This window comes from Anopheles arabiensis (genome assembly GCF_016920715.1).
Source record: "Anopheles arabiensis isolate DONGOLA chromosome X unlocalized genomic scaffold, AaraD3 X_pericentromeric_contig0024, whole genome shotgun sequence".
Lineage (NCBI taxonomy): Eukaryota > Metazoa > Arthropoda > Insecta > Diptera > Culicidae > Anopheles > Anopheles arabiensis.
This window is the reverse complement of record NW_024412102.1, coordinates 12,501-35,000: the sequence shown is the minus strand read 5'-3', so window position 1 is coordinate 35,000 and position 22,500 is coordinate 12,501. Positions and strand designations below refer to the sequence as shown.

Genomic DNA, 22,500 nt, shown 5'->3' with positions numbered 1-22,500 from the left:
CAAGAGTGCATTTTGGTGGACGTTAGAGATTGAGGCACTTCGCAAAGAGTGCAAACACCGCGATCGATTAGCGCAAAGAGCTTTTAATACTGATCTCTATTCTACTTTTAGGGACGAGTTCAAGGTGGCACGGAATGCCCTCAAGCGATTGATCAAGCATACCCGACAGAGGAAGTGGAAAGAGTTCCTGGGAACAGCGAACAACGCATCATTTGGTATTGTATATCATACGTTCAAGAAAGTGGCCGAGGGTTCGATTGGACCCCGAACCATGACATTGGACGAGTTTAGGGAAGTGGTGAGCGAGCTTTTCCTACTCACCCAAACACGGTGTGGCCTGAATATCGTATCGATCAGCCACGAGAGTTTGAAAGGGTAACTAATGATGAGATTCTTGCGGTTGCCAGGAGACTACCCAACAAGAAGGCGCCGGGACCAGATGGTATCCCGAATGAGGCGCTGAAAGTTGGTATGTTGACTGCAACCGATGCATTTGCAGGGTTTACCAAGGCTGTTTAGAGAACGCGAAGTTCCCCGATGAGTGGAAAAGGCAGAGGTTGGTGTTAATACCGAAGCCGAACAAACCACCAGGGAACCGGGTTCAGTTCGCCCCATTTGTCTACTAGACGGGGCAGGTAAAGGTTTAGAACGCATCATAGTGCAACGGCTAAATGCACACATCGAGGAGGTCAACGGACTGTCTGACGACCAATTTGGTTTCAGAAGTCGTCGATCTACAGTTGATGCGATTCAACGGGTAGTGGACATTGTTTCGGTAGCTAGAAGTAGAAACAGATACAGTGGACGGTATTGTGCAGTTGTTACATTAGATGTTACTAATGCTTTTAACAGTGCTTCGTGGTTGGCGATTGCAAATGCTTTACAGAGAATTAACACTCCTAAATATCTTTATGATATCATTGGTGATTATTTTAGGAATCGTGTGCTGATGTATGATACCACAGATGGACCGGCAGAGATTGCAGTCACATCGGGTGTACCTCAAGGCTCGGTACTTGGCCCAACGTTATGGAACCTCATGTACGACGGAGTCCTACGAGTTGCAATGGTGGAAGGTGCACGGATTATCGGCTATGCAGACGATATAGTACTGTTGGTGGAAGGTAATTGTGTTGATGATATTGAAATTCTCGTTTCCAGTCAGATTCGCATCATCGACCGATGGATGACCGACAACGGATTAAAGATAGCCCCGACCAAGACCGAGTTTATTATGGTCAGTTCCCATCAGAGGATACAGCATGGGGCTATCAGGGTAGGTGATCACGTAGTACATTCGTCGCGCAGCTTAAAGTACTTGGGGATGGTCCTAGATGACCGCCTCGATTACACTTCACACATCAGGTATGCGGTGGAGAGAGCGACGAAGCTATGGACCACCTTGGTAAGGATGATGCCTAATAAGGCAGGTCCGAGTAGTAATGCTAGGCGAGCAATTGCTCTTACTGTTGTGGCGAAGGTCCGGTATGCCTCGCCCATTTGGTGTCATACCCTTAGATTTGCTAACCGTAGACAATGGCTACGTCGGTTTTACCGGCCAGTAGTCCAGCGAGTTATCTCTTCTTTCAGGACAACTTCTCATGATGCAGTCTGCGTGCTTGCGGGAATGATCCCGCTTCATCTCCTCCTGGACGAGGACTCCAGGACTTTTCATCGGAGACGAGCAGAGAACATCGCCGGATCGGTTGCACGTAACATGGAACGTGTCACAACTATGGAACGATGGCAACGAGAATGGGATGAGAGTGTTCACGGTCGGTGGACATACCGTCTCATACCCGACGTCAACAGATGGATAAGTAGAAGATTTGGTGGTGTAGATTTCTTTCTTTCTCAGTTTCTTTCCAGCCATGGCTTCTACGCCTACCAGCTTCATCGGATGCAGTTAACGGGTTCGCCGCTATGTGATGCGTGCGAGGAACCTGAGGACGCCGAACACACGATATTCCATTGTGTACGTCATCGTGAATTGATCATCAGACTTCAGCATCAAGTCGACGAGGAGTTAACGCCGGAGAACATCATCGAAGTTATGTCTGCTAACAGATATAACTGGAGCATGGTTCATCAAGCAGTACGGACGATTATGATTCGACAACAACATCGACGACACGTCATCGAACGAGGCGAACGACGTGCTTTGCTCGCCAACATCCAGTTGGCCTTGCAGAGCAGCGACAGTGACGACGAGTAACGACAAGGATTCATCGTAGTTCATCGTAGCTTCATCGCCGAGGGCTAGACAGTGGCTAATCACCACTGTTGGAAGCCATTCGTTGCCTGGGATGATGGACATCCACCGCCCGAGTGACGTCGATACCCTAACGGGTGATCCACTCGGGGCCGGTTGAAGGCACGGAGGGTTTTAGTGAGTAAGAATCTCACACTACCGGGGTTGATCACCCAGGTGTCTTATGCAAGATTTCCCCTTCGATAACAAAAAAAAAAAAAAAAAAGGTAGCCAAATGCCTCGTCATCTAATTAGTGACGCGCATGAATGGATTAACGAGATTCCCTCTGTCCCTATCTACTATCTAGCGAAACCACAGCCAAGGGAACGGGCTTGGATGCACTAGCGGGGAAAGAAGACCCTGTTGAGCTTGACTCTAGTCTGGCATTGTAAGGCGATATAGGAGGTGCAGCATAGGTGGGAGGGCTTCCTCGTGGAGCTCGCCTCTGAGATACCACCACTCTTACTGTTGCCTTACTTACATGATTGGGTGGAACAAGCGCGGGCCCCAGGTCCGGATCGTGCGCGCACCTCCTCCGGGGGCTGTGGCGGCGGTTCGCCTGCGCGCGCCCAATGCGCCGTGTTTCTCGCTCAGCGTCCAGTGTGTCGCTGGGTGGTGCCGCCGGGGAGACTGCATCGTAGCATCGTCGTGTGTAGCGTGTTACCCGCTTGTCCGACCGTGAGCCGTGGCCCGCAAGGGTACAAGCTTGCGTACGTCGGTGCATTCGTGGTGCACTGCTTCTGCGCGGTCGATCGTTTATGATGTCACGTTTGCCCCGGTTCCGCGCGCCGCCCGGCTCGAAGACTCCTGGACAGGTCCTTTCGGTCCACGTCATGGACAGTGCCAGGTGCGGAGTTTGACTGGGGCGGTACATCTCCAAAACGATAACGGAGGTGTCCAAAGGTCAGCTCAGTGTGGACAGAAACCACACGCTGAGCATAAGGACAAAAGCTGGCTTGATCCCAACGTTCAGTACACTTCGGGACAGCGAAAGCTTGGCCTTACGATCCTTTTGGTTATAACGAGTTTTTAGCAAGAGGTGTCAGAAAAGTTACCACAGGGATAACTGGCTTTTTTTTTTTTTTAAACGGGTTTTTATTTTGTTTCAAAATTAAACCCTCCCGCTCCCCTACATTTTACCCGCGAGGGCTTACCCTGCAGGGGTTTCATGGCTTAATGGCCAACCTTTTGTCCGTGCGAAAAGCACCTTCCATGTTTTATTTCTATTTCTAAATTCAACCGAAAAATTCACTCATTCCCTAAATAGGGCGCTTTTCACGCTCGATGCGTCGCTGTTTTTACGTGCATACCACGCCTAGCGGGAGGCAACTTCTGCCTCGACCACGGCGGCTTGTTCCGCGGCGTTCAGGCCACCGTCCGTGGCCTCGTTTTCCTCGTCGATTGCGCGGTTGCGCATACCAGATGGTCCGGCTGCAAAATCCGCGCGTTCTCGGCCGTCATCGTCATTGTTTATCGCCTGGCCGGACATCCCGAGAAGACGACGGTTTCGTCTCCTCTCCCTGAACCGCGCTTGACGCTCACGAAGCGCTGCACGTCGCTGAGCGGTCCGTGGTGAAGCTGGTGGGGTTGGGGAAGTCCAGCTCGACGTTCTTCCCGCCGGCGTGCTGTTGCTGCTCGCCGGTTGGCGTTGCGTCGCTCGTTACGGGCCCGCCGCACTTCCGCGCGTTGGGCCTCCAGCTCTGCTGCGTCTTCGTCCTGACGCTCGATGACGTTAACAGCCAATGCTGCCCGCTCCTCGTCCCACGCTCGCTGCAGTTGGGCCGTTATTCGCTTCGCGGCTTCGCAAATACGACTCCAGCTATCGGCGTCACGCAACAAGTGCCGCTGGAGGGTGTCCGGACAGACAGGGTCTGGACCTCCCTCGCCGAGTAGCTCCTGTCGAACTGCCGCAAAGCGTGGGCACTCGAAGAAGGCGTGCTCCGCCGTCTCTGGGACGCCGACGCACAACTGGCAGTCTGGGGACGACGTGAATCCATTGTGGCACAAGTAGTCACGGAAAAATCCGTGTCCGGACAAAACCTGTGCCAGATGGAAAGTCATATCTCCATGTTTCCTAGACTGCCAGTCGCCGACCGATGGAATTACACGGTGCGTCCACCGCGTGTGCCGGCTAGCATCCTGTTGCAGTGCGTCGGCATCCCATTCCTCCTGCCAGCAGTCGATGGTGTTCTGCCGCTCCGTCGCCCGGATGTCCTCCCTCGTTGCAGCACGGTCTGGAGCAAGGAGTTGTTGGTGAACCCGAGCATCCTCGTTGATGAGGTGGCATATCGGTACGAGTCCAGCGAGTAGGGTGGCCGTCTCATACCTGACGGTACGGAATGCCCGTGCCACCCTGATGGCTGCTTTTCGCTGAACCCGTTGCAGCATCCGTCGGCACTCTCGCACCTGAGTTGCCTCAGCCCAGACGGGAGCAGCATACCGCAACACCGATTCTGCCACATACGCCAGCAGCCTTGACTTGGCCGTCCTGGGGCCGCTGTGGTTTTGCATGAGGCGCGTTACAGCTGCCACCACGCGCGACGCCTTTTCGGAGACTTTCGTGACGTGATCTCGCCATTTCAGGTGATCTTGGAGCTGCACGCCCAAGTACCTGATGCTCCTAGAAGACTGGACTTCCACGTCACCGACGCGAAATGTCACCTGCGGCGGAGTCTTCTTGCTTGAGATCAGGACGGCTTCAGTCTTGGCTGGGGCCAGCTCCAGACCGTGCTGCTGCATCCAACGTTGGACCTGGTCAACGGCCTCCTCTGCTCTCGCGCGAACCTCGTCCGTGGTGGTAGCAGGTACCAACAGCGCCAGATCGTCCGCATATCCGATGACTTCGACGTCGGGGGGTAGCGGCACATCCAGCACCCGTCATACATGATGTTCCACAGAGTTGGGCCCAGGATGGACCCCTGTGGAACACCGGCGGTTACATGCCGTACGACGGGGCCTTCGCTCGTGTCAAAGTACAGCACACGATCCTCGAAGTAGCTTCGAAGCATCCGTTGGAGGCCGACGGGAACACCTTTTGCCTGAAGGGCGCTGGCAATGGATTGCCAGTTGGCCGTGTTGAAGGCGTTCTTCACGTCCAACGCCACCACAAGCAAGAAACGGTTATCCCGGCCGTTCGTTCGCCGGAACGACATGGCGGTACGGCCGGCCTCAATAACCCGCTGGATGGCGCTCACTGTCGACCGCCCTCGACGAAATCCGAACTGCCGGTCCGACAGTCGGGGTGAAGACGGCTCCTCGAGATGTTCATTGAGGCGATTCAGGATGAGGCGCTCAAGTACCTTCCCCAGTGCGTCGAGCATGCAGAGGGGTCGGTACGAGCTGCTCTCTCCCGGAGGCTTCCCCTGCTTCGGCAGCAACACCAGTCGTTGCCTCTTCCACTGCGCCGGAAACGAAGCGCGATTGAGGCAATCCTGGTACAGGACCCGGAAGACCTCCGGGAACAACATGATGGCCGTCTTCACTGCCGCGTTCGGGATGCCATCGAGCCCTGGTGCTTTGCGATTTGCCATCTGGCTCGCGATGAGCAGCAGCTCGTCGTCCGTTACCGGTGCAATTCCCGCCGTTGTTGTTGCTCCCTCGACGCTTCCAACGTTGCTCAGCTGCGACCAGTCACAGGGCGGATGCTCAGGGAAGAGGTCGGACACAATGCGTTCGAGGACGACCCGGTCCGCTTCTGAAGGCGTCCGACTGCCCCGGAGCCGGGACATGACGACCCGATATCCTGCCCCGAACGCATTCTCTTCTGCAATTTCGATCAGCTCCTGGAACAAGTTCCGCTTGCTAGCTCGAATTGCTCGGCTGAGCTCTGCCCTTGCTGTCCTGTGCTCAGCTGCTGCTATGCTGCGCTCCTCCAAATCAGCCGTCCGCAGCATCCGGTCACGGGCAACCTCGCAGTTGTTCCTCAGGCGAGCCAGGAGGAGACCACCAAAATGTGTTACGGTGCGGGTCTTGGTGCACTCGGGTAACCCGTTGCATCGTCTCGTCGCAGGCCTTCAACATGGCTGCGATCATACCCTCCTGGGTCGATGCGCGTTGGACAAAGTCCGCAGCGAACAGCGCCTCGAGGAATGAGGAAGGAGAAAACTGCGAGGTCTTCCATCTACGGCCAGCGTGACGCACACGCCTCTGGCTAGCGGAAGCACCCTGCCGCGATGACGGTTGCCGCTGATGTTGCTGCTGCTGCTGTTGCGATGGCTGCTGTTGCTGCTGCTGCTGCTGAAGTGACTGCTGCTGCTGCGCAGAGGACTGTTGCGCTGGCTGCTGCTGGTCCTGCAGCTGCTCGGGCGATGCTGGTGTTCCTCCCACGGTGTAGAGAACATAGCGGTGGTCTGACGCGGTGTATCTTGTGCTAACAACCCAGGTGTCAGGGCGAGCGATCGTCGGGCTCGCGAATGCCACATCCACTATACTCGGGAGAGCCACCCCGTTGCCATCAAACGTGTATTCCCGACCTTGATTAATCACGATTAGGCCAAGCTGCTCCACCATTCCGTGCAGCTCTTCCCCGCGGTCGCAAGTCCTCGGGCTGCCCCACTCCTCATGTCTGGCGTTAAAATCGCCGGCGACGACGACTTGAGGGTGGGAGAAGCCTTCGAGTTCTATTGCTTCCAAGAAGCGCTCGAACTCTGCGAGGTTAAGGCTTGGTGGAGCATAGCAGCTGATAAAACCACTCCGCCGATCTGCGCTGCAACCAACCCCTGAGCTTCACTGCACCACACCCGCTGTATTGGTAGCTCACCGACAGCTACCACCGCTACCGCCTTGCAGCTGCTGAATGCCCACCGGCCGTTGTTTTCAGGTGGGCGCAGAACATCAGAGAGAATGAGCACGTCTGCTTTCTCCTCTCTGGCAGCTTGCAGCACCAGGTTCTGGGCATCACGGCCATGGCCCAGGTTCGCCTGCAGAACTTTCAGGGCCGGGAACATCGTTGGGCCGAACGAGCACATTCGCTGTGGCCTATGTGGTGAGCGCCACCGCACAGTGCGCACTTTGCCTCATTCTGGCAGGATCGTGCTTTGTGTCCGGTAAGCCCACAGCGGATGCACAGATTCTGTCGATCTGCGGTGGAACGGCAGTTCGAGGCGATGTGGCCCATCTCCAGACAGCGGAAACAGCGCTGTCGCTCTGGAGGCGTTGGTGGGGCTGCTCGAACCTTGCTCACACAGTCGCACAGGAACAGTTTAAGTCCTTCCAACTGCCGAGCCGACTTCACAGGTAGCCGGATGCGTGCTCGCTTCGAACCATCCGGTAGTTCCCAAATGCTGGCAGAAACAACTCCAGCACTTGCGCCAATCTTAGCATCGAGGGCAGCAATGATATCTTCCTCCGTAGCAAGGGGATCGATATCGACTACCAGCAGCTCACCCATTTCTGTGACAAGCCGACTGACGCCTGCGTCGCCGATGATTTTGCGGACGCCTTCCAGCATAAGCGGAGCGTTTGCCGTCTTGCTCAGCTCCATACGTAGCAGCCTGGCATGAGTTCGGCGGCCCTGCTTAATATGCCCTTTCATTTCGCTGTGAGCCGCGTCCAGACGAATGGCTTCGCGCACCTTCTCGTAGATGCCATCCCAGGTTTCGCCTTCACTGGGAGACACCTCGATGATGTCGGGCCTCGGCTTTCGCTTACGATGTTGCTGATGTTGCTGCTGCATACGCTCCTGCTGCTGCTGCTGCGAGCCGGCGACCGCCTGTCGCTGTGGCTGACGCTGCTGCTGCTGCTGCTGCTGCTGCTGTTGCTGTTGCTGCTGCTGCTGGGAACGTGGCTTACCCGTAGCTTTTCCGCGATATCTACGCCGCACGACCTCACTAAAGGTGAGTTCCGGCACAACGTCTACGCGGACGGCTGTCGATGCCTCGCTGCGCGGCAGCATGACTGCGCGCGACGTCGACGCGCGGGGCTGCTCCTGCTCGTGCTGGTTCCGCTGCTGCTGTTGTTGTTGCTGCGGCTGCGGCGCAGAGGGTCGGCGCGGCAGCGGAGTCGGAGGTTGGCGCGGACTAGCTGACGGTTGTCCGCCGGCAACCTTTGCTGCCAGAAGAGAGTTGAGCACGTCTCGGTCGCGCTGATGTGCGGCGGCGAGCTTCTCCATCTGTGCCTCCAACTTCTCCTCTCGTCGTTTTGCCTCCTCCTTTTCCTCTTGTAGCAGTTGGCACATGCCAGTTATCTGCTCGGAGAGGCGAGCATTTTGCTCCTTCATTTCTGCATTCTGCTCCTCTAGTCGTTGGATTGTTGCCTTAAGCAACTCGAGCTCCGGTGTGGCCGTGGCGGCCTTGGATGCCACGGCGGGCTTGTTGTTGCCTGTGACACTGACCCTAGGCAGCGCCACTCGAGGCTCGGTCACAAACAGCTTCGAGCCAGATGCCAAGCTGCTACGGCAGTCCACAGAGACTGACCTCGCACTCGCGCGCGTTGACATCCCGGATGATGCCATCATCTTTGCCGACTTTCAGGTTGGTGGGTTAAATAACCCTGGGGGTCGATGTGACCCCGGGGTCGGTTGACCCCGGGGGGTCGAGATGACCCCAAGTATGCAGCGCCGTCTAGCTGGTGTTCTGCCGCTCAATCGCTGCTGTAGAATCCTTCTTCCACGCTGGTTTTCCACTATGGTCCGACTTGCGACCCCCCTGGTGGGCTGGGGGGGAGGGGTGGCGGGTGGCGAAAAATTACGAGAGGGTGCGTCGCTCACGTGGGGAATGGATCCGCACCAATCCCGAATTTTTTCCGGCACTTTTCACGTCCAAATTGCGCTGCCCGCTTTTCGACCCTTTTTGGGATTTTTCGAAAAATTCGAGCAGTTTTCGAGTTGCTCGAACTACTCGAATCGAGCAGATTCGAGCTGCCGCGGGCACTACACTTCTTCCCCCGAATTTTCTGCGCACTTTTGTAAACTCGAGCACTTTTCGAGCAGTAACGGACTTTTCAAATTTTGCCCCTTGGGAACTGCTCCCTGGACAAAATTTGTCCCTTGGGTATTATAGAACTGTCACCAAGAAACGTCAAAAATTTTTTCACGATTTTCACAAATTTTTGATGCAATCTTATTGTACGCATAAAAACAAGCACAACGGTGAAAACCGCACACGAATCCGAGCAAAACTCGCGGAGTTATTCGCGATTTGCTATTTATTTCGATTTTTCCGAAAGCACGTGCTCCGGCGGTAGCACCCCGACACTTTTATTTTCTCGTTTTTCACCGATTTTCGTTCTGTTTCTTTTAAATTCACGTTCAGCGTCACTACGCGCACCTTTAAAATCACATCCGGCACGAATCCATGCGTTTTTCACTGAGTTATTCACATTCAAAGTTCCCCATACAAATTGTATGGGGATGTAAACACCACACTTTTATGCACTTTAAACTTCTCAAAACGTCTCGAAAACACTTTTAAACGCTTTAGAAGCGTCGAATTATCCAGAATCGAGTGTTTCCGGCGCTGATATCACACAGTTTTGCGCATTTTTTCCACACCCGGAAATTTGGTGCTACCGGGGGGGCAAATGTACACAGAACAACACGAATTTTTAAAGCGCAAAAATCACAGAAATTCGACCAAATAACACTATCTATAGGTAAATTGGGTGCTCTGAACACGATTTTGAGGGTTTCAGAGCGATCCGAGGCCGTTTTACACACTTTTTTGCACACTTTGTCGGAGCGTGTTTACATACGTCTGTACCCGACGGCTACTCGATGAACACTACAGGGATAACTGGCTTGTGGCCGCCAAGCGTTCATAGCGACGTGGCTTTTGATCCTTCGATGTCGGCTCTTCCTATCATTGTGAAGCAAAATTCACCAAGCGTAGGATTGTTCACCCTTTCAAGGGAACGTGAGCTGGGTTTAGACCGTCGTGAGACAGGTTAGTTTTACCCTACTGGTGTGTGCTTATAGTCGCTATCTTAACGGAATTCCTGTGCAGTACGAGAGGAACCACAGGTACGGACCACTGGCTCAATACTAGTCCGACCGGACTTTGGTATGACGCTACGTCCGCTGGATTATGCCTGAACGCCTCTAAGGTCGTAGCCAATCCGAGCTGATAGCGCTTCTCAAACCCATTAGGTGTTCGGAAGCTAGCGGGCCTAACAACCCTCTGAGATCCGTTGGAGTCTGCGTCTGCAGCCCGGCGTCTCATCCCGCTATACCTAGGCCGCAATGAGTGGAGTTCGCTGCACGTGTTAGTACCGTAACTGGGAACGCCGTTGGCTTGAGCTCTGCCCAACGTGGATATACCTAGTTTCGACACCTATCAACCGCCCGCAAACGACGGGACTTCAGGCTGGGAGCTGCGAGTTGTAGAGATGCGTTCGCATCGATCCTCTCAGGCGACCCATGCTTGGTGGTTTGTCCGTGTGCCCCTTCCTCGATGTGCGCAAGCTCGTCTTGGTCTGGGGACCACGTCGACACAGGGGATACTCTTGTGAGAGCATGAGTGTACTAAGTTGAGTGTAGCAAGGGAACGCGTGCCCCTTCCTCGTTGGCGTAACTAACCAACTTGGTCTGGGGACCGTGGTACCGTGCTCTGGTGAAGCTTGGTGCGTGCTCCTTCCTTGTCAGACGAGTGACTTGACCTGGTCTGGAGACCGTTCCTTTATACTAGTGGACAAGAGTTGGCTACTTCCGTGTCAGACGAGTGACTTGACATAGGATGGAGAAGGACACTTAACACTAATGAGCTTGTCGGCGTGCCTCGTTCTCGACTTGATTGTCTTGATGTGAGGACCGTGCGGACCACACCAGTAAGCTTACACATGCTCGTTACAAGTTGTATAAGTTGACCCGTTTGGCCCGGTTGCCTTGCACATGATGGTGTTGACCATGTTCGGTTAACAACAGGTCGTGTGTCGAGGTGGTCGGCCTTGGTAGTAGGATGTCTTGTGCATGTGACGTGTTGACCTGGTTTGGTCGGTGTGTCGTCGTGTACGAGATGACCTACTTACCCGTTAGTTTTCCAAGTTGTATTATGTGTTGACTTAGTTGACGTGTCATGTGCTTGGATGATTAGCGTACGGGTCATGTATGGTGCGCTTGCTTCAGTTGAAGGGATGTACTAGTACAGTTGTGTTAATTGTTTATTTCACGATCTGGTCTTTTGGCTGGATCGTGAAAAAACGCTAAGTCCCAAATCCTGAACTCGAGAAGAAAGCGCCAATGACAACGTTTTTGACTGGAGCTCCCTAGCATTCGGCTTTTTCTACTTTGAAGGGATGTACTGTTGTATGAATTGTTTATTCACGAACTGGTCGTTTGATTGGATCGTGAAAAAATCGCTCAGTCCCAAATCCTGAACTCGACAGGAAAGCGCTGATTGCAAACATTTTGACTGGAAGTCCCTTGAAAATGGCGTTTTCGTTATTGGCATTATGTGGCACGTTTATTGTGGCTAGAACATTAATTATTCACCAAATGGCACCAAAGCTTGGCAAAAGTCGCGAAACACTCCTATCTCGACGCACCAGCAATCGCAACTTGATGCAAAATAAATTGCACGAGCTAATGATACTTGTACCATGCACAGTACACCGTACCAAAATATACCCCTGAAAGTGTGCAATTTGGTGCTACCCTAGGGAATATGTATGGGGAAGCCTAGCTACGTGTGTCGCACGTTCCAAGTTGCATGGACGTCGAACAGAGGCATGCAAAAGCACCTATCTAGGGAATTACTCTACGTTCTAGTAGCAAGTGCGATTTTCCGGTCCAGCACGGCAGTACGCCTGCACGCATACACTCCATGTACCAGAAATGTACCAACCTAGGCGTTGCTCAGTAGCTTTTAGCGGCACATAGAAAAAGTATTCGAGTTCAGATTTTTGTGACTTAGCGTATTTTTTTAAAACTAATAACGAAAATTAAATTTTAAATCGGTAAACGGCTAGGAGTTGCTCAGTAGCTTTTGGCGGCACATAGAAAAAGTATTCGAGTTCAGATTTTTGGGACTTAGCGTATTTTTAAAACTAATAACGAAAATTAAATTATAAATCGGTAAACGGCTAGGAGTTGCTCAGTAGCTTTTGCGCAACGTGGCAAAAGTATTCGAGTTCAGATTTCTTGGACGTAGCGTATTTTTCAATCATAATAAACCGAATCAAACATAACAATGATGAAACTTACACCATGTCCCAAGGTTGTGCACAAAACGTAACGATAAAGTGCTGGCGAAGTTAGAGGTGCACCAAAATTGTGTACCGATCAGGGAAAGTACTCTACGTTCCTATGATTTGGGTGAAAAGTGTTGATTAACTGCTGGTAAGAATAGACAGTTGCTTATCATACACATCGCAAACGAACACCCCTTAGTGAGCATTAGCAAAAGTCAATGGCACAAAGCAATTGCAATACAAACTGATCAAGTACATTAAAGAACGCTAAGTACCAGGACTTCTTTCCAAGAATGGTGTCCGCGACGGGAGGGCAAGCGTCCTTCCCAGGTTTTCCTAGTAAACCTTGTATGGTAAACATACCCAAGCGTGTCTGTAAGCACGCAACGAAAGTCACGAACGGGCACATACCTAGGGAATGTACTCTACGTACTTGGACTTTTGTCCAAGAATGGTGTCCGCGACGGTCGGGCACTGCGACGCAATAACCAAATCCTAGGATTGTAACTTTAGTGTGCACAAACATAAACATTAACGCGTTCGCTCGGGCTGCGCCGTCCGTGTTGAACACAAATGTGGGTGATTATATGCGTGGAGGGACAAAAACATACGAGGAGGAGACAGTTTTCTGCACGATGTGCACAGAGCTCATTTCGTCGTCCCGGGCGAATGGAAAAACACAAACATCGCGAGTATCGTTCTAGGTTTCTGTCTATAAAAGGGCAGGCCAAAAGGTGACCGGTTGAGATAAGCATTTTAAGCATACAAACACTTTATTGGAACTTTTGATACAAAAACAAGGTACGTACATGTAGGTTGTACCAACATGGACATCTATGAACGCGTACGCTCGGGCTGCGCCCTCCGTCTTGTACTTTCCTGATCGGTACACAGTTTTGGTGCACTGCTATTCCGACCGGCAACTTGTACCAACATATACATCCATGAACGCGTAAGTAGTGTACTTTCCCTGATCGGTACACACTGTTGGTGCACGGCATAAGAAAAGAGCTAAAATGGTCAAACTCAATCCATTTCAACAATAGATAGTCGATAGTAGCTGTGCCGATGAAGTAGGGCACGATGCAAGTTAATGTTGTTTAATGAATAACATGTCCGCCATACATTTCAGTACAAATTTGCTCGGTCAGACCTACAAAGTGCTATATCTCGAATACGAGGCGTCGGACTGGGGGTTGTAGAACAATTTTAAGTTCGTCTAATGATTCTACATCCGATTCTGGATAGCGGTTTTTGACCACTTTTCAATATTTTGTGACACCCCGAACCTAGGGGCAGCTCCTAGCTTTTTTCAAAAATGTGCACCGAACGGGCCGGAGAGCTCGTGTGGCTCAAAACATGTTTTTCGCTAAAACACCTCAAAACGTGTAAGGAACGCACCCTAGATGATGAAAAGTGCAATCAGAATGTCAATCGACAACTTTGTTGGGGGTACCATTTTTACTCTACGGGCCAGTAGCTTAGGCGCGCCAACAGCGCTTTCCTTTCGGGTTCCCATTTTTTGCCCTCCTGGGATTATGATCATTTGTTCATTGCCTACTATAGGGAGGGTACCTTGCTACGAGGTCAAACATGAAGATTGCACCAAATCGTAGTTTTACCTCTATTTAGTCGTAGGAGCATGGTTTGCAGTGGCAGTGGGTCATTAAGCCCCCGTTTGGGTCATACGTCCCTCCGCGATAAAAATCGTCGTATGCCTATAGTCCGAACTAATGAAGCAAAAGTGGTGTCTGGTGGGCTCTGCCGATGATTTTAACCTATGATTTTGAGCTTCCACCCTATCAAAACGTTCCTGGAGCAGTACATCACGGGTCTACGGACCCAAAGACTTCGTCGTGATGGTTTCTAGTAAAAAGTTGTAACAGCTAAGGGTTTTGAATACGCGTATATTAACCATTGCTTGAAACTAAGCTTCGTTGTCTTTAAACTCTGCAAGACCAATCGAACTTCTTAGGGAAACCCGAAGGATTCACGCTAAGCTCGATGAGCTATAATGGGTAGTGGTGCATGATCTGGTGTTCCTTGGATCTAATCCAATGAATAAATTTATGAGGGTATATATGGTGCAGGGCACAAAGCGTGATGAAACCGGGTCTCCCTACCAAATGTGGCATATTTTTTCCTGAGAGCGAAGCTCAGACCCACGTAGGGGAGAGCGAAGTGGAACTTAAATGTTCTATGCAGCAAATGTTCGCCATGCGGATAAACAAGTTGGAATAGTTCAATGTAGTGTAATGCAAACACGAATCGCAAATAACGATACGGGACCCAGAAGCAATTCTGCGGATCCCTCGGGGAGTGGTGAGTTGATATAAATTAGAGGTGAAAGTCCAAGTTGTTCAAGCTCCGGCTCGGCAGCCGATACGAGGTTCCTGTTGGGCTTTGTACATCGCGCAGAGGCGCCGTTCGGTTCTAACAATGATTCCCGCCACCATGTTCCATGCGTGCAGAGATCCGTTAGAGCTCGTTCAATGTGTCCCGCCGTGATTACGAAAAAGTCCAACAGTTGACCAAGTTGGGGGTGCGTCAAGTAAACGCGCAGAGATGCCGTTCGGTTTAGAGCAATGTCTCCCGTATCACGTTGGAGTTCTTCCACTAGTGCAGAGATCGCTGAACCGTTCAATGTGTCCCGTCGTGGTGTGCTTGTACCGAACACTTAGGATACACCATGCTTTGTTGGTTTGGGATAGGAGTGGTCGCGCAACTGCCTCCACGCCGCAAAGTGCCAGTTCGGATTGAAGGTCAACTTTAGCCGTTCAATGCATCAGTCGGTGGGTGTTCAGATGGCATCACAACTTCCCTAGGTGCTTAAGTTGGTTGGGTTGTAAAACATGTGCACATGCGCAGAGTATCGTGCGTACTAGCAAAGTCTCCCGTCACGGTGGTTATGAATGAGTTCCATTCAGTGCAGAGAGATCGTTAGTGCGTGCAATGTGTACCAGTCGATGTGTCGTACCGGAATACAACCCCGCTTAGAGGCCCGTCGCTCGAAGAGGACAAGCAAGAGTGCGCAGAGTGCCGTACTGGCCTAGCAATGTCTCCAGACAGACGTAGGAACACCCGACGCAGTGCAGAGAGTAGATCCGCTAGCCGTGTGCAATGCATCCGACGTTGTCTGCTTGTGCAGTCTATCGAGTGGCGCCAACGACGCTCCGGCGTCACAGAACAAATCTCGGTGGTCACGGGGACTTGCGCCTCGCGTGATCAAGAGTGTAGTTCGTGTTCAAGCAATTGACTCGAATTCTGGTTGATCCTACCAGTGATATACGCTCGTCTCAAAGGTTAAGCCATGCATGTCTAAGTACAAGCTTCCTAGAAAGTGAAACCGCATAAGGCTCAGTATAACAGCTATAATTTACAAGATCCTCATCCAAACAGTTACTTGGATAACTGTGGAAAAGCCAGAGCTAATACATGCATTATGCCGGGACTGTTGGCCTCCGGGTCGGCGGAACTGGTGCACTTATTAGTTAAACCAATCGCCTCCGGGCGCTTTGAGTTGAAATCTGGATAAGGATGCCGATCGTACGGTCGCTTGCGACTGACGACAGATCTTTCAAATGTCTGCCCTATCAACTATTGATGGTAGTGTAGAGGACTACCATGGTTGCGACGGGTAACGGGGAATCAGGGTTCGATTCCGGAGAGGGAGCCTGAGAAATGGCTACCACATCCAAGGAAGGCAGCAGGCGCGTAAATTACCCAATCCCGGCACGGGGAGGTAGTGACGAGAAATAACAATATGGACCTCTCTAACGATGGTCCATAATTGGAATGAGTTGAGCATAAATCCTTTTGCAAGGATCAAGTGGAGGGCAAGTCTGGTGCCAGCAGCCGCGGTAATTCCAGCTCCACTAGCGTATATTAAAGTTGTTGCGGTTAAAACGTTCGAAGTTGATACCCCGTCCAGACTCGCGTCCGTCGCGGGCGCCCGGCCTCTCGGTTGGGACCGTCCGTGTACGCGCTCGCGGCTGCGACTCACAATGGTGTACCTGGGCGTTCTACTCCGTGACGGGTCAGGACTTGTCGCCGCGACCTCGTCGGTCAAGGTCTTGTTCGACCCAGCTTCATGGTGCCCGGGAACTCTCGTTTACCTTGAACAAATTAGAGTGCTCAAAGCAGGCTAGTTCAAAGCGTCCGGTCCTCCGGGGCCGGCGTTGGCCGAGAATAATTTTGCATGGAATAATGGAACATGACCTCGGTCTGAGTGGTTTCGTTGGTTTGTAATAGACCAAGAGGTAATGATTAACAGAAGTAGTCGGGGGCATTGGTATTACGGCGCGAGAGGTGAAATTCGTAGACCGTCGTAGGACCCACAGAAGCGAAAGCGTTTGCCAAGGATGCTTTCATTAATCAAGAACGAAAGTTAGAGGATCGAAGGCGATTAGATACCGCCCTAGTTCTAACCGTAAACGATGCCAATTAGCAATTGGGAGACGCTACCTACCTTCGGTGCTCTCAGTAGCTTCCGGGAAACCAAAATCGGGTTCCGGGGAAGTATGGTTGCAAAGTTGAAACTTAAAGGAATTGACGGAAGGGCACCACAAGAAGTGGAGCTTGCGCGCGATTCGAGCAGTCACCCAGTACGGTCACGGTGTGTTTTGCTCCGCGGTGAAGATAGAAATTTTTGTGCAAAAATTGCCTGGAGGGACCCAAATTGGAGTATAAATCGTTCATAAGAGTGAATTTAAGTGCAACGAACGAAAACCGCATGAAAATCGGTGCAAAACGCGGAAAAATATGATAAACATTCCCCATACATTTTGTATGGGGAACTATTTTCGCTAAAAAATGTGTTAAATAAGTCTTTTTCAACACGGTTTGCGGTGAAATCCATAAATCAGGTGGTGTTTAACAATTTTTAGCCGATAAACAGTGTTTGCCGGCGAAAATTCGCGAAAAATAAGGTGCGGAAAATTTGCGTAAGGAATTACAACAACAACAACAACAACAGTATATGTGTGTCGCGAGTGCGTATAACATTCCGGTCCACGAGCGCCGGAAGTGGCCGGAAACGGTAGTGTTCGTGCCCGTGATCGAGTGTATGCAAAAAACCGGACGAAAAACGGACGTAAATCGCCGAAAAACAACGTGGTAAAAAGTGTCAGGGTGCTACCGCCGGAGCACGTGTCTCCGGAAAAGGAGTTTAATAGAAAATCGCTAATAACTTCGCGAGTTTTGGTCGGATTTGTGTGCGGTTTTCACCGTTGGGTTAGTTTCGATGCGAACAATACGATCCCATAAAAAAAAATAGTGAAAATCGTGAAAAAATTTTTGACAGTTTGTGATGACATCTGAGTGACAAGCAATACCCAGGCGACAAATATTTTATCGGCGAGCAGTTCCCAGGGACAAAAATTTGAACTTACCGTTACTGCTTGAAAACTGCCCGATTTTTTAAAAAGTGTGCGGAAAATTCTGGGAAGGTGGGTAGTGCCCTCGGGAGCTCGAATCTGCTCGATTCGACCAGATCGTGCAACTCGAAAATTGCTCGAATTTTTCGAATCTGCTCGAAAAAATTTGAAAAATTCGGGGGAAGCTGTGGAGGGTGTAGAGCGACTTGACTAGAGTGAAAAACACGGGAAAATTATTTTCCCCTCCCCCTTCCCCCGTCTCCTCCAGGGGCCAGAATCACAGCAGCTGGGCGGCGCAGCATCCCTGGGGTCATCTCGACCCCACGGGGTCATATCGATCCCCAGGATTATCTTGACCCACAAGGGAGTTTACCACGAAGATGGAACTCTCAAATCGCAGTTTGAGGCCTCGGCAGCCATCCGTCGATTGCGGCATGGGTGCGGTTCAGAAAAACCGCAGTGTCAGCCAAAATTGACACTGGACGTACACCCCTGGCTGCACGTTTGAACGAGGAAAATGAGGTTCGTCTGCACCTGATGTTGCAGGCGGAGAAGGCGGAGAAGGCGGAACTGATGAAGACGGTAGCAGGTCTCCAGGCCACTGTTGAGGGATTGCAGAAGCAGCTTGCGGAGTCGCAGCAGGCCAGGCTTTCCGCCGAAGCGGACGCAAAGAAGGAGAGAGATGCATTGCTGGCCGAGATCCGCGATCTAGGGAAGCAATTGCGCCAGGAGCTCTGCTGGCAACGCGGGCAACAGCAGCAAGCACAACCTGGTCCGTCAGTGACAACGGCGGTTACGCTCCCGGCCTACCAGGTGCCAACGGGAGAAGACATCCGGCAAGTGGAGCAGCCCAGCTTCGCTGAGGTCGTCCGCCGCAAATATCGCGGCATGGCTAAGGGGAAACCCCGGCAGCCCCCTCAGCAGCAGCAGCAGCAGGAAAACCAGCAGCAGCATCAACAACAACAACAGCAGCAGCAGCGGCAGCCACAGCGACAGCAGGTCACAGGCTCGCAGCAGCAACAACAGCAGCAGCAGCGCCAGCCACAGCGACAGGCGGTCGCAGGCACGCAGCAGCAGCAACAGCGTCGGCAGCAGCAACAACAGCAGCAGCAACAACACCAGCAGCGGCCTACTGCTGTACAGGCGCAGCGTAGCGAGCAGTTGCACCAGGAGCGACGACGTCCAGCACGCCCTCGGCAGGACCAGCTCATCTTTGAGCCGGCCGAGGGCTGCTCTTAAGGCGCTCTTCGAAAGATCCGCCTGAATCAGCGCCTGGCGGAGGAGAACAAGCACGTGCATCAGGGCTACCGCACGACCCGCGACTTCCTTCGCCTTACACTCAAAAGGATGCAGATGCCGCTGTGCTGCTGCAGCGCATCCAGGAGGAGGTCGGTGATTTGGCCACTGGCCGGATCATCACGGAGATGGCCGAGGTGATGATTACCGGCATCGACATGTTGGCCACAAAGAGGATGTGGAACGTGGCCTGCAGCGGGCGCTGGAACGCACAGTAGTTGCAGCAACCACGTCCTTGTGGGAGCGTCGTGATGGGACGCAGCGTGCCCGTGTCCGACTTCCACGGAGGGACGCTGACCTTCTGGCGGACAAACGTATCCTTGTTGGATACTCGGCGTGCCTGGTGCGCAGCGCGCCAAAACAGCAGCGAAGCGCCGTTCGCTGTTTCCGCTGCTTGGAGCGTGGACACACCACTGCAGACTGCGCCGGCGTGGATCGTTCCGGCCTATGCCTGCGATGCGGAGCCACGGATCATCGCGCGGCATCATGCACCTGCGATCCGAAGTGCATCGTTTGTGGCGGCCCACACCGCATCGCCGCCCCATGTGCCCAGGCCCGCAACCACAATGTTGAACGTCCTGCAGTTCAACGCCAACCATTGCGAGAACGCCCAGGACCTGGCGTTGCATGTGTTGACCACCGAGGGTCTTGACGTTCTGCTCTTGTCCGAGCCCTATTGCGTACCGCGCAATAACGGCAATTGGGTAACGGACGAGAGTAAGACGGTTGCCATCGTCGTCAACGGCAACCGGCTGCCGATACAGCGTATCAGGCACCGTCAGACCCTCGGTGTGGTTGCGGCCGACGTCGGTGGAATCGCTGTGGTGAGCTGCTATGTGTCGCCGCAGACAGGAGTCCCAGAGTTCCGAAGCACTATGGAAAAGATCGACCTGATCGTCCGCGGGTGCAGCCGGGTTCTCCTGGCCGGCGATTTCAACGCCATGCACCTGGACTGGGGAAGCAGCAGGACTTGCCCGAAGGGCTTGGAGCTTCTCCAGTTGGCGGACAACCTCGGGCTGGTGCTACTGAACAAGGCAGACTGTCTGCCAACGTTCAAGGGGAACCGAGCGGACACAACTCGGTTTCCGCCCAGCCGACCGGACGTTACGTTCGCCAGTAGTGTGATCAGCCGTCTCGACCCGCGCGAGCACAGCGCCCGAGGCTGGCGCGTTCCCGACGTGGTAACGCTCAGTGATCACCGTTACGTCCGGTACGAGGTTGGCGTGAGTCCACCATCATCGAGGGATCGGGCAGCACGGCGTGGACAGCGCCCGGCCCGCGTAAGCAATGCCGGTACGCGCTGGAAGACCAGTCAGTTTGACTCCCAGCTTTTCGGGAAAGCGCTGGCCATGACTGGGTTCGCCCGTCAAGCTAACAGCGTCGAAAGCTTGGTCGAGTCGCTGACCAGCGTCTGCGACGAGACGATGTCGCGGGTCTTCCCAGCGCAGGACCACACAGGTCGGCCAGCTTACTGGTGGACTCCGGCGATCCAGACGATGATCGAAGAACTCTCCAGAAAGGAGCAAATGGCGATGAGGACCATTCCGCCCAACGAACAGCTCCAAACGGAACTCTTAGCTGCCAGAGAGCCTTCGGAAGGCTATTCGTTCGAGTAAGAACGAGGCGTTCGACCAGTTCTTGCTGTCGATCAGGAGGATGAAACCGGAAACTTTTTCCGGAAGGTCTTCCACTGGTTCCAGGCGGCCCGCTCAGCCCCGGAACGCGATCCAGCAGAACTGCGGCGAATTGTCGACGCCTTGTTCCCGGTTCATCCGCCGGTAGAGTGGCCTGATCTCCGAGTTGGCAACATGGCGCCGCTCCGATCGATCGGCCTGACCGAGCTGGAGAATATAGCAGCCAGCATGCACCCGCGGAAGGCTCCTGGGCTTGATGGAGTACCGAACGCCGCCCTTACGGTTGCTCTCAGGCAGCAACCGGAGCCCTTCCGCCGGGTGTTTCAGGAGTGCCTGGACACGTCCTGCTTTCCGCAGCCGTGGAAAAAGCAGCGACTGGTGCTCCTGCCAAAGCCAGGCAAGTCACCGGGCGAGCCGTCGTCATTTCGCCCGATTTGCCTGCTTGACAACACAGGCAAGGCTTTGGAGCGGCTGCTGTTGAACCGGCTCAACGAATATATCGAGGATCCAGAGAGTCCGCAACTGTCTGAGCAGCAGTTCGGATTCCGGCGAGGGCGATCGACTCTGCAGGCCATACAGCAAGTCGTAGACGCGGGACGAAGGGCGAAGTCCTTTGGCAGGACGAACAACCGTGACCGGCGCTGCCTCATGGTTGTTGCCCTGGACGTCCGTAACGCGTTCAACACGGCTAGCTGGCAGAGCATCGCCGAGGCGCTCCAGGCGAAAGGAGTCCCCGTGCAGTTGTGCCGCATACTGCAGGACTACTTCGCCGACAGGGAGCTCACGTACGACACGGCGGACGGGCCGGTTACCCGCCGAGTATCGGCAGGTGTTCCACAGGGGTCTATATTGGGCCCCACATTGTGGAACATCATGTACGACGGTGTGCTAGCCGTAGAGCTCCCTGAGGGCGCCTCCATCGTGGGATTCGCCGATGATCTTGCGATCCTGGCAGCGGGGACAACACCGGAGCACGCAGCAGCGATTGCGGAGGAAGCGGTGGCAGCGGTCAACAGCTGGATGGTGCGGCACAAACTCTCCCTGGCGCCGGAGAAGACGGAGTTGCTGATGGTGTCGAGCAAGCGAAGCGGATACAAAAACATCCCTGTGAACATCTGTGGAGTGGAAGTGCGCTCGAAGCGGTCGATCCGCTACTTGGGGGTCATGCTACACGACCACCTGTCGTGGCGCCCACACGTCGAGATGGTCGCGGACAAGGCCCTCCGTGTGGTGCGAGCATTGCGTGGCGTCATGCGCAACCACAGCGGCCCCAAGTGAGCAAGCGGAAGCTGCTCGCCGCAGTGGCCGCGTCCATCATCCGCTACGGCGCACCCGTCTGGGCGGAAGCCGTGGACCTGCAGTGGTGCAGGCGGATTCTGGACCGCGTGCAACGGCCCTTGGCCCAGGGCATCACGAGCGCCTTCCACTCCACGAGCTGCGAGGTAGCGGTGGTTTTAGCCGGAGAACTGCCATACCACCTCCTGGTGAAGGAAGACGCCCGCTGCTACAACCGACTGCAGTTAAGCCCGGACAGCAGTCGAGAGGCGATTCGCCAGGAGGAAAGGAGTCATCGCTGCAGCTGTGGCAGCAACAGTGGGACAACGAGGCGGCGAATAACACCAGCCGTTACTTACGTTGGGCCCACCGACAAGTGCCAGACGTGCGCCTGTGGACGGGACGGAAGCACGGAGAGGTAGATTTCTACCTCTCGCAGGTATTGAGTGGACACGCCTTCGTCCACGAATTCCTGCACGTGTTCGGGTTCGCTCCGTCCCCGGACTGTCCCAGGTGCGCAGGGTCGGTCGAGTCGGTGGCCCACGT

At 53.5% G+C, this 22,500-nt stretch overlaps 1 pseudogene; it reads left to right on the top strand.

Moving 5' to 3' along the window:
* LOC120907868 overlaps window positions 1-3,645 on the top strand; it is an 8,844-nt pseudogene extending 5,199 nt beyond the window's left edge.
* Window positions 3,646-22,500: the final 18,855 nt, after the last annotated feature.